The sequence below is a fragment of the Cicer arietinum genome, chromosome 5, assembly GCF_000331145.2.
Source record: "Cicer arietinum cultivar CDC Frontier isolate Library 1 chromosome 5, Cicar.CDCFrontier_v2.0, whole genome shotgun sequence".
NCBI lineage: Eukaryota > Viridiplantae > Streptophyta > Magnoliopsida > Fabales > Fabaceae > Cicer > Cicer arietinum.
Genome location: NC_021164.2, coordinates 33,795,261 through 33,802,116, shown reverse-complemented (window position 1 = coordinate 33,802,116; position 6,856 = coordinate 33,795,261). Strand labels below are relative to the sequence as shown.

Genomic DNA, 6,856 nt, shown 5'->3' with positions numbered 1-6,856 from the left:
TATCCAATTGTTCAGCATTATTCAAACTAAGCCCCTAAGGTAATCCAATAGACCCAAAAAAAAAAATTGGATCATTATTCAAATTCCCAAATTACAAACCCTAATTTTTCAAACACATTAAAAATATGGATTCCATAATATATATATTAAAATTCAAAAATTACAAACCCTAATTTTTCAAACACGTTAAAAATATGGATTCCATGTCAATTACATGATGAATAGCCAAAGGCGGAAGCGTACCTGTGGGAATTGCCATTAATGAAATCCTGATGGTAGAGCCAATGGGTTGAGTGATCTTCCTCGGCAAAACACCCTGAAGACCTTGCTCTCTTGATGGGGATAGAGAGAACTAGAGAGTTTTCTCCTTTAGGGTTTTGAAACTGAATAGTCTTGTTGTGTTTGCCTTGGGGACCATTACCCCTATATATAACTGTTATTAGTTATATCCCAAATTGCAGTATTTCCAATTCAGCCCCTCATTAAATTAGAAACTGCCCGGTATCTACACTATTAATTTTCATAACTATTATGCTCTTTAGCCATAAACTATTATATATTATTTGACCCCTAGTTTATTGGCTAATTATATAATGACCCTAACACACCTTATTAATTAATTACATATGTGACCCATAAATCTTACACACAACACATTTGAGGATTTGGAAGACAGTGGATGCATAAAGATGAATGAAGATGTGGTTGAGTCTGTGATGTTGGGGTGAGTAGCATCTCAATATTACCTCAGCTACATGACTGTATCAATGTTTGGTTCAAACATCGGTCCAGACACGTCACTTGAAGTAAGACTTGTATTCCATTTCTCATATCTTTAGACATCTTCCTCGTTTAGAAGATTGTATCTTTTAATTATTCAAAATAACTATGCTTAGTGTTTTTGTGTAGGTCTTTTTGCATGTCTTATCTGCTGCTGCTGAATTTGATGAACTTCCTGTGCGTCACAATGAGGTAATTGTTTTACTTTTTATTAATGCAAGTTAGTTATTTTTGAAGAATCAGATTTGATTCTCTTTTATTTTATATTATTCTATTTATTTTTATTTTTATGATTTTGTCATTATTACTGTTCAAATTTATTCTCCTATATAAACAGTCTAAGGCTGTAGTAATAAAATATAAACGTATTTTGCCTATTCTTTTCTTCCGTTATAATTAAAAGAATAAAAAAACGGGAGTTCATGATACCATGTGAAAAATTATTTTCGATATGGGCACATTATGTATTCGAAGTTATAAATCATTGCATCCAATTTTATCTACATGGAACTACTACTATCAGTTAATATTTTCTTGTGCCATGAAGTTCAGTCCTAGTTTTATAAACACCAACTATTGCTCTTCATCTAATTAATTTTTTTTTTCTATAATTGATGATATGTCCAAATTGTACTTTACTTGCTCAGAAATCAAATTTCTTCCCTGAAGTAATTGACAATATTGTCATTTTATCGTAGGAAAAATACAACGAAGCACTGTCTGAGAAAGTTAGATATCCTGTGGATAAAAATCATTTGGACGACCCTCATATCAAAGCAAATCTTCTATTTCAGGTCAGCTATGTATTTAACTTTAGTTTTAGCATAGTTAAATTTCTGTTTTAATTTTCTTTACTTATTTTTATAGCTCCAGGTTGCCCCTTTCAAATTTTCATTTTTTCATTTGTTTATGTTTGTGATCATAAACATATTCTGAGTGCAGTCCCATTTTGCCCTGTTAAAATTCAATGAATGTGTTAATTATTCCTTGATTGTGCAACATCCTAGGCTAATTGTTAGTAGTCCTAGTCAATACAATTTCCTAAACATTGAATGTAATTATTGCAGCAATATTATAAATAGGAAAGTGTGTGATCTCATTAGAGACACAAGAAACACAACAAATCACATATTTTACATGGTATCAGAGCAGGTTCTGATTCTGTGACCCGTCTTTGTGCTTCACAACCGCTATCGGCGGCTGCAAATGCCGCCGGCAACACCACCATTTTCAGTCTTTCAATTTTTTTGGCTTCATACAGTCATTTGCCACCATCAACTTCGGTTGCCTTTCTAACAACCAGCCACGACATTACAGCTGGCCTCAAAAGCACCGCCTTCACTCTGTGCCAACACCTGCCTCTTTTCTAATGCGCATCCAAAACCAACAAACACCGCCGCACAATCCTCCAGTGAGCACGACGGTGCTTCTCCCGTCGCCAACAAACATTGCACACACTATCACGCGCATCTGTCTTCTCTATGTATGGTCCCCACGCACCTCCACCAAATTCGTGCGTGAGAACGCATGCACCTGCCTTCGGCCTCCTTCTGCAGGTCTTTTCATGATGTGGTGATTTTTTAGCAACCTCTTATTTTTCAACTCTTCATTCCATATTGCATCTGCTGTTGTGAGAACTTAGTTTCAAGAACAAGGTACCATTTGCTCAGACAATCATTTTATTCTCATCGACGATCAACTTGGTAGTGACTCTAATCCTACATATGAATCATATTAGTGGCGCCTTTTATTCCCACTGACGATCAATCCAGTGGTGAGTGTATTCCCACATATGAATCATATTAGTGGCGCATTTTATTCCCACCGATGATCAATTCAATGGTGAATCTTTCACACATGAATCATTAATGATGCCTTCTCTTTTCAAACTAGTCCAAGAATTGTCAAACTTAGTTTTTTTTTTTTTTGTGATAAAATATTTTGATGTAACAAGCTTAAAGCCTTGTAAGCTTTAGCTTGAGGGGGAGTGTTAAAATTAAGTGAATGTGTTAATTATTCCTTGATTGTGCAACATCCTAGGCTAATTGTTAGTAGTCCTAGTAAATACAATTTCCTAGACATTGAATGTAATTATTGCAGCATTATTATAAATAGGAAAGTGTGTGATCTCATTAGAGACACAAGAAACACAACAAATCACATATTTTACATGCCCAATTGGAGTTGCCAATTAGTGACTATATCACAGACTTGAAATCAATATTAGATCAGAGTATACGCAAAATCTAGGCCATGATTGATATATGTGCAAATAGTGGTTGGCTCTCAAGCTCTATAACTTGCATGCATCTTCTGCAAATGGTAATGCAGGTAATTATTTTGTTCCGCACTTGACCTTTCTTCTTTCTGAACTATTGGATAATTTGAAAGTAACTAGCTAATTTTAAGTTAGTTCTGATGGTCTTACATAAGAAAAAAATATGTTCAAGCAAAAGTCTGTCCTGATCAATTTTATTATAAATCCGTTTGGATAATATGAACTCCGAGTTCTAACTGAATTGTATTGAATGATTTTCTGTTAGAATAAAGGGAGGGAAGGATCTCTTATATAGGAAAAGAAAAATCTGGTTTCAAAACACAGCAAGCTAATTAAAATTAGTTACATTACATGGAAAGTTGAGACTGTTTCACTCCTAAAATCTTGTGTCTTGGTTTAAGGGTTTGTGGTTTGACAAGGACTCTTCGTTGTGGATGCTACCATGCATGAATACCGATATTATAACTTCATTAAGAAAAAGAGGAATTTATAGTGTGCAAGAATTGCTAGATATTCCCAGGGCAGCATTGCAGACTGTTATTGGATATTTCCCAGCTTCAAGATTGCACCAGGTAAAGATTCCTCATAACTTCTTGTTTTAAGGCTTGTTTATTTTCTTTAATATGCTAACTGGAATTAAGATTGTTGAAGGAGAGAAAATGAGAGACATATGGTGAAACCATGTGTTTGAACTACACAATGGAGTCGGTTTTATATAGGCTCAAGGTAATAAATACAAAAATAAATATGGGAGATACTGATATTTGATCTTGCAAAGTAATATTGCAATTGGTAAATGTGACAACACAATCATGAGAGCGAGTCAATCGACTGATAAAAATTAAATTAAATGGGCATCCAACACATAGAGGACAGATGTAACAAACATAGAAGGGAGGATTTGGACGGTGTCAATCCCTTGAGACTATGTTTGGGAACCACAGGCAGAGACTATTCTAGGGAAATAATCAGAAGTTGTGAGAAGGAGAAAAGAGCCTTATTATCAGTATTGTGGTCAATGCACTAGAATCGAGAATCCATGGGTTAAGAGAAAGTGAGATGCAATCAAATGAATTACCACTTTGTACGGCAGAAACAGCGGGAGACAATTCTTTTTTTTTTTTTTGCGATTAACATGGTCGACGCGATGAAAAGTAATAACGTATGATTTGTTGAAAAATAAACTACGGCGGGGAAGAAGGGGGTAAATCGGAATTGGGACACGGTTTACCAAAAAAAAATCTCACCAAAGGGCTGTGGGTCCCCGGGTAATTACGGTATAGGATTGTCTCTTAATAGGCTTTAGATACCATGTTGAATGAGAGAAAATGAGATTCATATTGTTAAACCATGTCTTTGAACTACACAATAGAGTCGGTTTTATATATGCTAAAGACAATAAATACAAAAATAAATATGGGAGTTACTATCTCTATTTACATGATATGATGTGATATGTAATAAATTATAAATATATTTTCAACAAAGATGTCTTACAATGTCAACGAAATTTGTAGCTTGAATTTGTTGTTTTTGGGATAATTGTGTTAACTTTATTTTGTTAGAATCTCATTTTAGGAATTTTATCGTATCTTTCATGTAATTTGTTCCTTTTTTTAATTCGTACATCCTTACCTAAAAGTCCTCTGAAATTAACAACTTGGTATTCATGAGCAATTTTTTAAAACTCAGCTCGTCAGACTGATTGAACTTGGGAACCAGGCATCTAGCCTGTCTAAGCAACTAGTTGGATCAAACAAGCAAACCATCTGGAGCAGCTCATGGAACTCTGCTGGTTTTTCAAAGAAACAGGTGACCTTGTGGTTTTCATTGACTGGCCGGGTCACTTAGAGTTGGAAATCTTAAATTTAGAGGGAATAATATTCTTTCTTATATTATTATGAGGTCACTAGACCTATATATATACATGAGCCTGCAACTTATTTTAGGAAATATGGACAGCTAATTCTAAGGAAACAAATCCCTGTGATTATGGGATTGATCCTAAATAGATAACCTAATAATAGCAAGATACAACTGTTATAGAAATACAACAAATATAAAACTTCCTAAAATACATAAGGAGAATCAAAGTTTTGACACTCCCCCTCAAGCTGGTGAATAGGTGTTTTCCATTCCCAGCTTGGATATAATTCCTTCAAAGTTAATGTAGTTCAGCCCCTTGGTGAGTATGTCTGCAAGTTGATTCTGAGTGGATACATATGGTGTGCAAATCATGCCACTGTCTAGTTTTTCCTTGATAAAGTGTCTGTCAACCTCTATATGTTTAGTTCTATCATGCTGCACCGGGTTGTGGGCTATACTAATTGCAGATTTATTGTCACAATATAACCTCATAGGTTCATCCCACCTTATCTTCAAGTCTTCCAAAATAATCTTCAGCCATAGAAGTTCACATATTCCGTGGGCTATTGCTCGAAATTCTGCTTCAGCACTCGATCTAGCTACTACACTCTATTTTTTGCTCTTCCAAGTCCACCAAGGAAGGTGCAGTATCTAGTAGTTGATCTCCTATCAACCACTAACCCTGCGTAGTCCGCATCCGTATATGCTTCAAGACTTACACTCTTGTTTCGTTTGAACAAAATCCCTCTTCTTGGGGTCCCTTTCAAATACTGGACATTTCTAAGAGCAACTTGTAAATGTGCTTCCTTTGGTTGGTGTATAAACTGGCTGACTAGACTTACAACAAAAGCAATGTCTGGTCTAGTATGAGATAAGTAAATAAGCCTACCCACAAGTCTTTGATACATTTCCTTGTCCACGGCAATATCCTCCTATGCACTTCCCAACTTTATATTTGGGTCAACTGGAGTACTTGCTAGTCTGCAGGCTGTCTTCCCTGTTTCTCTAAGCAAGTCAGTAATTTATTTTTGTTGAGATATGAAGATTCCTTTCTTGGAATGAGCAACTTCAATTCCCAGAAAATATTTAAGTCTCCCTAATGTCTTGATCTCGAATTCTGTGGCAAGGCATTTACTTAGCACTTGCTGCTCCTTTTTGTCATCCCCACTAACTATAATATCATCTACATACACCAATAAAATTGTTACTCCCCCTGAAACTAAATGTTTGATAAATAATGTGTGATCCCCTTGGCTCTGTTTGTAGCCTAGACCTGTCATAACTTTGGTGAATCTTCCAAACCATGCTCTTGGGGATTGTTTCAGCCCATATAGATCCTTTCTTAGCTTGTAAACAGTTCCAGCAGCAACCTGTCCATTGTAACCACGGGGCAACTCGATGTATATTTCTTCTTCAAGGTCTCCATGTAAAAATGCATTCTTCACATCAAACTGCTGCAGGTCCCAATCATGATTTGCTGCTAATGACAATATTACTCTGACCATGTTCATCTTAGCAAACGGGGCAAATGTCTCCAAGTAATCAACTCCATAGGTTTGAGTGAAGCCTTTGGCCACTAATCTTGCATTGTAACGTTCAATGGTCCCATCAGCCCCGTATTTAACTGTATATACCCACTTGCATCCTACTGGTCTTTTTCCAGTGGGTAGGGTGACAAGTTTCCATGTCCTATTCTTGTTTAACGCCTCCATTTCCACATCCATGACTTGTTTCCATTTCCTGTCAGATAATGCTTCAGATACAGAGGATGGTGTGTGTGTGGAGTTGAGGTTTCTGAGAAAGGTTTTATGAGTAGGTGAGAATTTTTCAAAGGATAAGAAATTTGATAGTGGGTAAAGTGGTTGTTGGGTGCATGTTCTAGTTCTCTTTCTAAGGGAAATGGGTAGGTCTAGATTTTTGTCCACCTGTGCT

The 6,856-nt window shown here is 36.0% G+C and overlaps 1 long non-coding RNA gene across 1 annotated transcript; it reads left to right on the top strand.

The window, feature by feature from the left end:
- Positions 1 to 206: 206 nt before the first annotated feature.
- On the top strand, positions 207 to 1,737 carry LOC113784123 (uncharacterized). The gene is made up of 4 exons (XR_003470144.2): positions 207 to 806; positions 910 to 972; positions 1,479 to 1,574; positions 1,723 to 1,737. It is a non-coding gene; the product is annotated as an uncharacterized lncRNA (long non-coding RNA).
- The last annotated feature ends 5,119 nt before the right edge of the window (positions 1,738 to 6,856 follow it).